Consider the following 8,716-nt stretch of genomic DNA (forward strand, 5'->3'; position numbering starts at 1 on the left):
TGCTCCAAAATGCATTTGCTGTATTGTGCTACCCAATTAGCCCCCAAATAACCAGCTCAATTAGCTGACCCTATTTGCACGATTTCTTTTTTCACTACCAATAGAACACTTAATTTAATGTTTATAGCTTTATCCTTCAACTCTTTTATTTATGTCAGCAGTTCTTCCTAGCATTCATTTTCTTTTTCAAGTCAAGTATTAGATTTTCACCTACTTTCTCAAGTTTGCTTATTCTTTAGCAGTTAACTAAAATAACTGAGAATGCTGAATATTTTAAGTCCTTAATATCTTATTCATTGTATTTGGGGGTTTTCAGTTTTCTCATACAGAAAAAAATTAATTTAGTCATAACTCAAATTTATATATAGTCCACCTGCTACTTCTTCAACACAATCCTGGACAGTAAAATTTGATGTATATTGTCTTAATTTTTACTGCATGGGGAAGGAGAAATCATCAAGAAAATCTTTAACCATCATATGGAAAACCTTGAAAGTCCATGCTTTGCTCTCAAGGTTCAGATATTATCTTTGATCCACTACTCAATTCATTTCATTATCTGAATATGTAAATTATTTTTTATTTTTTTCTGGTACACTGCTGGGTGGCCAGTGTACTATTTCATGGTTGTTGGAGGCCACAGCTTCTTCATAAAGAATTTAGAAAATTTCACACTGAATATTGTCCTGTAGTTTCTTTACACTGTATCCCCTTTTCAAGTCGTATATAATACAGAATAATCTGTTGGAAGCATAAAAATGATAGGAAACCATAGTTCAGAGAAGAAGTCATAGCCATGGTAATTAACAATCACTCCCATCTTCTTTCACTTTGTTTTCTAACTCATCAACTACTCTGTCTTCAACCAAAATGGGACATTCACATTCTTCATCAAAGCCATCATATAACTGTCCTTCTTGTCTTAATTCGCCCACATTAACGTATGCCAGTTCCGTTCGTGATGCAAGCATGGTCTTTCCAACTCCTGGTTCTCCTATAAAATGGGTAGCCTCATGGTCGCAGTGGCGCCTGCTCCACCCTGGTCATCTGTTCTCCACGAGAGAGCAGCAAGGAGAGTGGGCTAGGCAGGAGCCGAGGGGGCGGGCCCAGGTCCTGGAGACCTGCCCGGCGCACACTGCGGGACTCATCACCTCCCCTCGCCCCTCCCACCCACTGGTGAGCAGTCCCTCTATGACAGTGTCCTAGAGAGAATCAGAGCCGCATGCTGCCAGAACCTATTTGCACCATTTCTGAGAAAAGTCCTAAAGTGTAAGCTCATTGAGAGTGGAGACTTTCATTTATGTTGCTCTCCAGTGGCCATCTAGTCCAACCCATAAATGAAAGAAATCTCTATGATATTATATTTGAAAAGTGGTCAGGTGGTCATCCATTCTCAGCTTGAAGACCTCTGAAGAAAACCTTTGTATCTCTAGGGTCTCGCACAGTTCCATGCACTTTTTGGGGGGCCTGGACCTATGGTTTCATTAGTATAGGAACTCTAACACAGGCGTTGTTTGGCTGTGAGACAAGGACCATAACAGTCTCTGAAGAATTGAAAATAAATTCCACACAGAGAACAATAGAAGGACTTACGGTGAATGATCAGGCTGCATCATGTAGTAGCTGAGAAGGTGCAACCTATAGCAAATAATAAATATGATGCAGTAAAAGGGTAAAAGATGTCATCAAAGAACCATACAATAGAAAAACGACAGACTGGTCACATAATGAGGGTAAATGATGACAGGTGGACAACCTGGGTATCCTTGAAATCACTGTATTATATCCTTGCAATGTCAGGAGGCATTGATGAAAGCTTCCAGCTTCTCAGGTGGACCTCCTGTGGTGAACCTGCGGGGAGATGAGTTGCATTGGATAGGTAAACAAGAATCTGTTGTGATTGCCATTGTCAGAGATCAGAGACCTGTGTACACATTTGAGGGGATTCATAATGTAGAAACTCCCTCCATGAAAGCTCCCTATAGCAGCTCGTGTTTACCTTTGGCCACTGAGAAGTTAGGTGACTTTCAAATGGTTACACATGAATCAGATTCAGGATTTGAACACAGTTCTTCTTGAGCCCAGGGTCTACCCTCTATTTCCTGTGCTTCTACCCCTATACTTATGTGCCTCTCATACTTCCTTTCATGCCTTGCACATGGTAGACATTTGATAATTGTTGAGGCTTATGGAAGGATTCTGGATTCCATGCCTAGTGACCTTTGGAATTGTGTAGGAACTCAGGAAGCTCCTAGTATGACTTCTTGATTTTATTTCTTTGAGCTGGGAGAGGGAACTCTGACCTGAATCCACATGATACAATGGCTTCTTCTCTGGACAAGGATACGGAAACTTATTTTTCCTTCCATTCCATTCATTTATTCAAGGAATCTTTGAGGAACATAAGAATGGTTTCCAAAAGGGGAAGTATGCTAAGGTCATTTCTTTAAGGAGCTGGTATGAACCTCCTAAGAAAGACATAATGAGAGAGAGTAAGGTACACTTTTACCTTATTTAAGCTTTCTAGCTGCCCTTTGTGTATTTTCTTCCCTCCATTAGAATGCAAGCTAGAGAAGTCAGAAATGATCTTATTTCCTTGTCTTTGTTTTCCCAGCATCTAACACAGTGCTTCTCACATTGTAAGTGTTTAATAAATATTTTTCATTTATTCACTCATTCTAAGTGTTTTGATGTGTCACATGATTTTAAAAAAATTTACCCTCACTTCTTTGAACTGCCAACGCCTTTCCTTCTTAACAGCTATTTCCACCCCTTAAAGTATTTTAGCAACACTAGCAGTGAAGATCACTATATAAATGTGAAGATTTTACTTGTAATGAAGTGTAACATATCAATGAAGCATTCACAGACTCTTCCTCCATTGCCAAGTCAAGCCATATTATCTTGCACCTGAGCACTGGAATTCCCAGGAGTTCTACAAAATATTTAACTACCAAGTGAAATATCCTGATATTGACAAAAGACAACTTGAAACCCATTTCCCCACCTGAATACAGTTTATCACTCAATAGAACTTACTTGTTTTTCTCAGAAGTTCACTCTTTTGAAAAATAATTATCTCTAGAAACATTTTTTTCCCCCTGTGGAGACAGGGGAGGGAGTGCTGAAATGTCATCATCTGACTAAGGAATGGTTTATTGTGCCATTTGAGAATCTGCTCTGGAGTATATGAGATGAAGTCTGTCTGTCTTGTGAGCTCAGAATATAATTGGGAACATCTGGAGCTCAAACTGCTCATTGTATCTGGGGACCTGAGCTCTGTTTGCTGTTCGACCTGTCAAGACAAGGTTTGTAAAGACCCTTGTTTCCCTCCTGATCTAAGCGTCAAGCTGGCTTCTTGAGCAAGATATATAGCAAGCATGACTGTTAGGAGAGTGAGCAACAAGGATATTTTGTGACATATTTATACACTTCACTTTTGGTAATAACATGGAAGATAGATTAATGGAACATGGTAATTTTCATAGTAGTCTACAGCTACTTGTGGCTAATTGAATATCAACCCCTAAAAATGTAATAAAATTTTTTAAAACAGAAATCCACATAAATGCTAAATTCTGGATTTAGTAGAAAGTATATAATTTCACCAAATTTTTAGCTTACTTGGTTCATTTGGAATAGAAATCAAGTTGCAACATATTAAAAAGCATCTTCTAAGAATACAAAAAGGTGATGTATTTTGGGGGAGAAATGACAAATATGCATCCTTCTCTTTCATACACAGACACACACACAAACACACATTATGGGCCTGTAGCATATTTGTCCCCTAGGAGTTGAAATGCTTGCATAGTGTGAAATATTACCTTCTGTCTCTGAATGTGATAGAGAGAAAAAAAGCTTTAGTAACGGATCTTACAAATATGACTTCTTTATGATTTCCCTTATTTTATCTCTCAAAACACTTTATTTCTACTGAAATTTGAATAATGTTCTTAGAGCAAATTGATTCCATGGGGTTTTTAAAAAGGGATTCAATATCTTTCAAAAATCTTAGTACATGAAGCAAATTCCAAAATGTCCATCTCATGTCAATCCCCTGATTACACTAAATAAATTAGAACATTTGCTTCTAGTCCTGCAGCCTTAATAATCTGTGGTCTTAGCTTGAGAATTTAGCAAAGAGAATATCTCTTTATCTCTTCTATCCCTTTCCCTCTTCCTTTTTCCAATTCAAATTCAATAACAATTTGTTATGTGCCTACTGTGTGCCATGAACGATGCTAGGCAATGGGGACAACAAATAAAATGTGAAACATCAGGAAGATTTTGCATTAAAAAGATTTCTGTACTTTGATGGCAGGGAGCATCTTGGATTAACTCAGAATTCAATCTTGCTTTCTCCCTTTCTCTAAATTTCACTCAGGGACCAGTCCATTGCCCAGCTGCATGCCTATTCTAGAGAAGAGTACAGATAAACTACTTCTGTGAGGTACTCATTCAACTTTACATCATAATCTAAACTGTATGTATACTTCAACCACATGGGTTTTTCCCCCTATGGGTCTTACCAGACATTCTTTGGAATGGTCAAAACAAACAAACAAGCAAAACCCACCAGGAAGGCTGTGTAGTGTTTTAGAGCACTATATAATCAGCACGTAATCATCCAGAAACAAAACTGTTTGGGCTGCCATATTTTACCATTTATTGTGAAATCTCCTCTTATTTGGAATTTGAGCAGGATACTCTCCATGATTTTTGGGAAGCATATGTTCTTATATTTTAGATGACCAGTAATCAGACAGGCATTGTGGCCTAATGGAGGGAGATGGAATGTAGACCCAAGTTCAAATCCTACCTGAGACCCAGCCTAAGTGACCTTGGGAAAGTCACTGAACCTCTCAGTGCTCTTGGGGTAATTCTTTAAGACAGGGAAGGTGCTGACTTGCATTGGTAGAGGGTGTTCCCTCATCAGAAAGTTTTCCATACCAGTGGAATCACAGGTCCTATCTCCTAATAAGAGGTTCACTGAACCAAGTCATCCTAGAGTCTAAATATTGTATATCACCTCTGTGACTTCATAGGTATAAGAAAATCTTGATTATGTTACTGTCAATGTGCATCTATCTGTCTAACTAGTATGTAAAATATATATGCTATAGTAGTATAGATACGCTATTATATCACATATGATTGTATTTATCTTATACATATATAGATGGATGGATAGATGGATAATAGTCATAGAGATAAGAAGAAAGGAATGAAACAGGCATTTATTAAGTACCTACTATGTGTTAGGCACTATGCTAAGCACTTTACAAATGTTATCTTATTTGATTCTCAAAGTAATCCTGTATGGTAGGTGGTATCATGACCTTCATTTTGCGGATGAAACTGAAGCAGATGGAGAACAAGTGACTAGCCCAGACTGACACAGATAATAAATATTTGAGGTTGGATTAGAACTTGGGGCTTCTTGACTATAGGACCAACACTCTATCCCTTGTGCTAACTAGCTGGAACTAGTTTATGTTATTTAAGCGGTATAGAGAACTCTCTGGTAAGGAAACTTCTACAAATGCAGGCTGGCACCTACTTTGAAACTAATAATCTTAAATAGTTGCTTGTATTAAGAAGCTAAGTGACTACCTAGGTTACATAGTATGTATCAAAGATAGAACTTGAACCTAGATCTTCCTAGGCAGACTATTCTCTGCAGTGTGTGTGGACACATATGGATGCATACCTGTGTGTACATTATGAGTCAGCTAGGTGGCTCAGTGGATAGAACACTGGGCCTGGAGTCAGGATGACCTGAGTTCAAATCCAGCCTCAGACACATGACTCTATGACACGTAGTGAATTGCTTAACTTCTGTTTGTCATAATCCACTGGTGAAGGAAATGACAAAGTACTCTATTATCTTTAACAAGAAAACCCCATGGACAGCATTGCTGTGTTATGGTCCACAGGGTCATGAAGGATCAGACACAACTGAATGACTGAACAACAATATATTTATTATTTTATATCAATTTATTATATAATTATATATAATATAGATGTCTAACATCTGTGATGTTTTCTTCTAAAGAAAGAAGCATTCTAGATGGCGGAGTGAAAGCAACGACTCACCTAAGCTCCTGGAAAAACTCCTTTGGATATTTCTGGGGGGAGAGTCTGACCAGACTTTGGAGGTGTAGAATCCAGTGGGAGACGGACTTTGACAGATTCGGAGCCCAGGCTGGACTGGAAGGTCCACGGGAGGGATCTGTTCCGCGGGGGTAAGAGCCCGGCGCACAGCGCAGCGCGGTCGGCGCGGCAGGGCGGAGGCGACCCGAGGGGCCCGAGAGTGGCGGGCGAGACCAGCGGAGCAGGAGATAAGCCAGGCCGAGCCAACGATATCAGCGCAACAGCCTTTGAAATCTTCAGCCTAAAGACGGGACTTCAGTGGGTCACTACTTGAACATCCAGGAGCTGGGATGCCGGAGTGATCAGTAAGTGCTCTCCCCTCCCCCCCGATGACCGTGAGGGAACCATAAAATTCTTCCCCAGATTGATCCCGGATCAGTGGAAGCAGCAGAAGGGGGCGGGTGGTCTCATAACACCAGAGGCTGGAGAGGTGGCAAAGGGGGATTCTTCCTACCGTGGTGGAGGCTGTCTGGAGGGACAGACGACCCAGGGCAGAGAAAAATTCGCACTGAGACCCAAGCAAGCCTCAGCCCGGGAGACGAGCCCCAGGAGGGGCGGGAACACGCATTAGCCTCTAGGCGTGCCCCAGCCCTCCAGGGGAAAAGGGAAGACAATAGGGAAGCTGGGATCACCATCCCAGACCTTGCCTTTGCCTCAGGCCAGCTGAGGAGATAGCCTGAGACCAGACCACACCTCCCACACACCTATCAAGCTAAACCCAGGGTTGATCTGGGAAACAACAACAATAACAAAAAAAAAAGCCTGCTTTCAGCCTAGACACACAGCAGCCCAACTTAAAAGATCTGTATCTTCTGACTGAAAGAACCAAAAGCTACAACACTCAGCCAACATCATGAATCGGAAAAAGCAGACGAAAAGTGAAAAAACCATAGAATCTTTCTATGGGGATAAGGACCAAAACACAAACACCAAAGAGGTCAGAGCTGAGACTGTACTTCCATCTGAAACCTCAGATGGGACTATGAATTTCTCGCAAGCACAACTAGATTACCTGGAACGTCTGAAGAAGGATATAAAAGAAAAACTGGCCAATGATCTTAAAACCATAAAAAAAGAATTCACTGATGAGAACATCAATCTGAAAAAGAAAATTGAAGAAATGGAAAAGGAAGTTCAAAAATTAACTGGAGAGAATAATTCCCTAAAAGGAAGAGTTAATCAAACGGAAAAGGAAACTCAAAACCTAATAGGGAAAATTGATCAGATGGAAAAGGAAACCCAAAACCTAACTGGGAAAATTGGTCGAATGGAAAAAGAAGTACAAAAATTAAATGGAGAAAATAGCTCCTTAAAGGGAAAAATTGGCCAGATGGAAAAGGAGATGCGAAAGCTAACTGAAGAAAACAATACGATCAAGATTAGAATTGGGCAAGTAGAAACTAATGACTCAATGAGGCAACAAGAATCAGTCAAACAAAATCTAAAGAATGAAAAGATAGAAGAAAATCTAAAATATTTAATTGGAAAAACAACTGACCTGGAAAATAGATCCAGGAGAGAAAATCTAAGAATTATTGGCCTGCCAGAAACCCATGATGAAGAAAAGAGTCTGGACAATATCTTCCAGGAAATCATCAAGGAAAACTGCCCAGAAGTACTAGACTCAGAGGGCAAAATAGTCATCGAAAGAATCCACCGTTCCCCACCGGAAAGGGATCCCAAACTCAAAACCCCAAGAAATATAGTTGCCAAATTCCAGAGCTATCAAGTGAAGGAGAAAATACTACAAGCAGCCAGAAAGAAACAATTTAAATATCAAGGTCACACAGTCAGGATCACACAGGACCTTGCAGCTTCTACATTAAAAGATCGAAAGAATTGGAACCCAATATTCCGTAAGGCAAAGGAGTTGGGACTCCAACCGAGGATCAACTACCCAGCAAAGTTCAGCATAACATTTCAGGCAAGGAGAAAGTCATTCAACGAAATAAGGGATTTCCAGAGCTTCCTGACCAAAACACCAGAACTCAATAGACAATTTGATCTTCAAATGCAGGTCTCCAGAGAATCATAAAAAGGTAAACAGAGGGGAAAAAACAAAAACAAAAACTTGCAACTCAATTAGGGCAATCTGTTTACCTCCCTGTAAGGGAAGATGATACCTGTTAATCTTGAGAACTGTGCAGCTATTATGATAAAAGGGATATATGTAGAGGGAACGGGCATAAAGTAAATGATGTCATGGCAAAAATATGATTTAAGTATGAGAAGGGAATGTAATAGGAGGTGTGGAAAGGGGGAAGCAGAAAATGGCAAATTATATCACAGGAAGAAGTACAAAACCATAGTAGAGGGAAGGAGGGGAGGGAGATGAGCATTGTTTGAGAGGTACTCTCATCTGATTTGTTCAAAGGAGGGAACAATAACCTTAAGCAGATAATCCTAACTAGCTCTATAGGTAGTAGGAGGGGAAGGGGGAAGAAAGGGGAGGGTGGCTAAAAGGGAGGAAAGAAGCAATAAGAGTAAAGGGGACTAAAAGGGAGGGGGGCTAAAAGAAGGAGGGGAAGGCTGCAGGAGGAGGGGGAGAAAAGTGAAT

General features: G+C 40.2%; 1 pseudogene; it reads right to left on the reverse strand.

Moving 5' to 3' along the window:
- Positions 1-517: 517 nt before the first annotated feature.
- On the reverse strand, positions 518-1,616 carry LOC140522888 (adenylate kinase isoenzyme 6-like; annotated as a pseudogene).
- Positions 1,617-8,716: the final 7,100 nt, after the last annotated feature.

The sequence above is a fragment of the Notamacropus eugenii genome, chromosome 2 (genome assembly GCF_028372415.1).
Source record: "Notamacropus eugenii isolate mMacEug1 chromosome 2, mMacEug1.pri_v2, whole genome shotgun sequence".
In the NCBI taxonomy this organism is placed as follows: Eukaryota; Metazoa; Chordata; class Mammalia; order Diprotodontia; family Macropodidae; genus Notamacropus; species Notamacropus eugenii.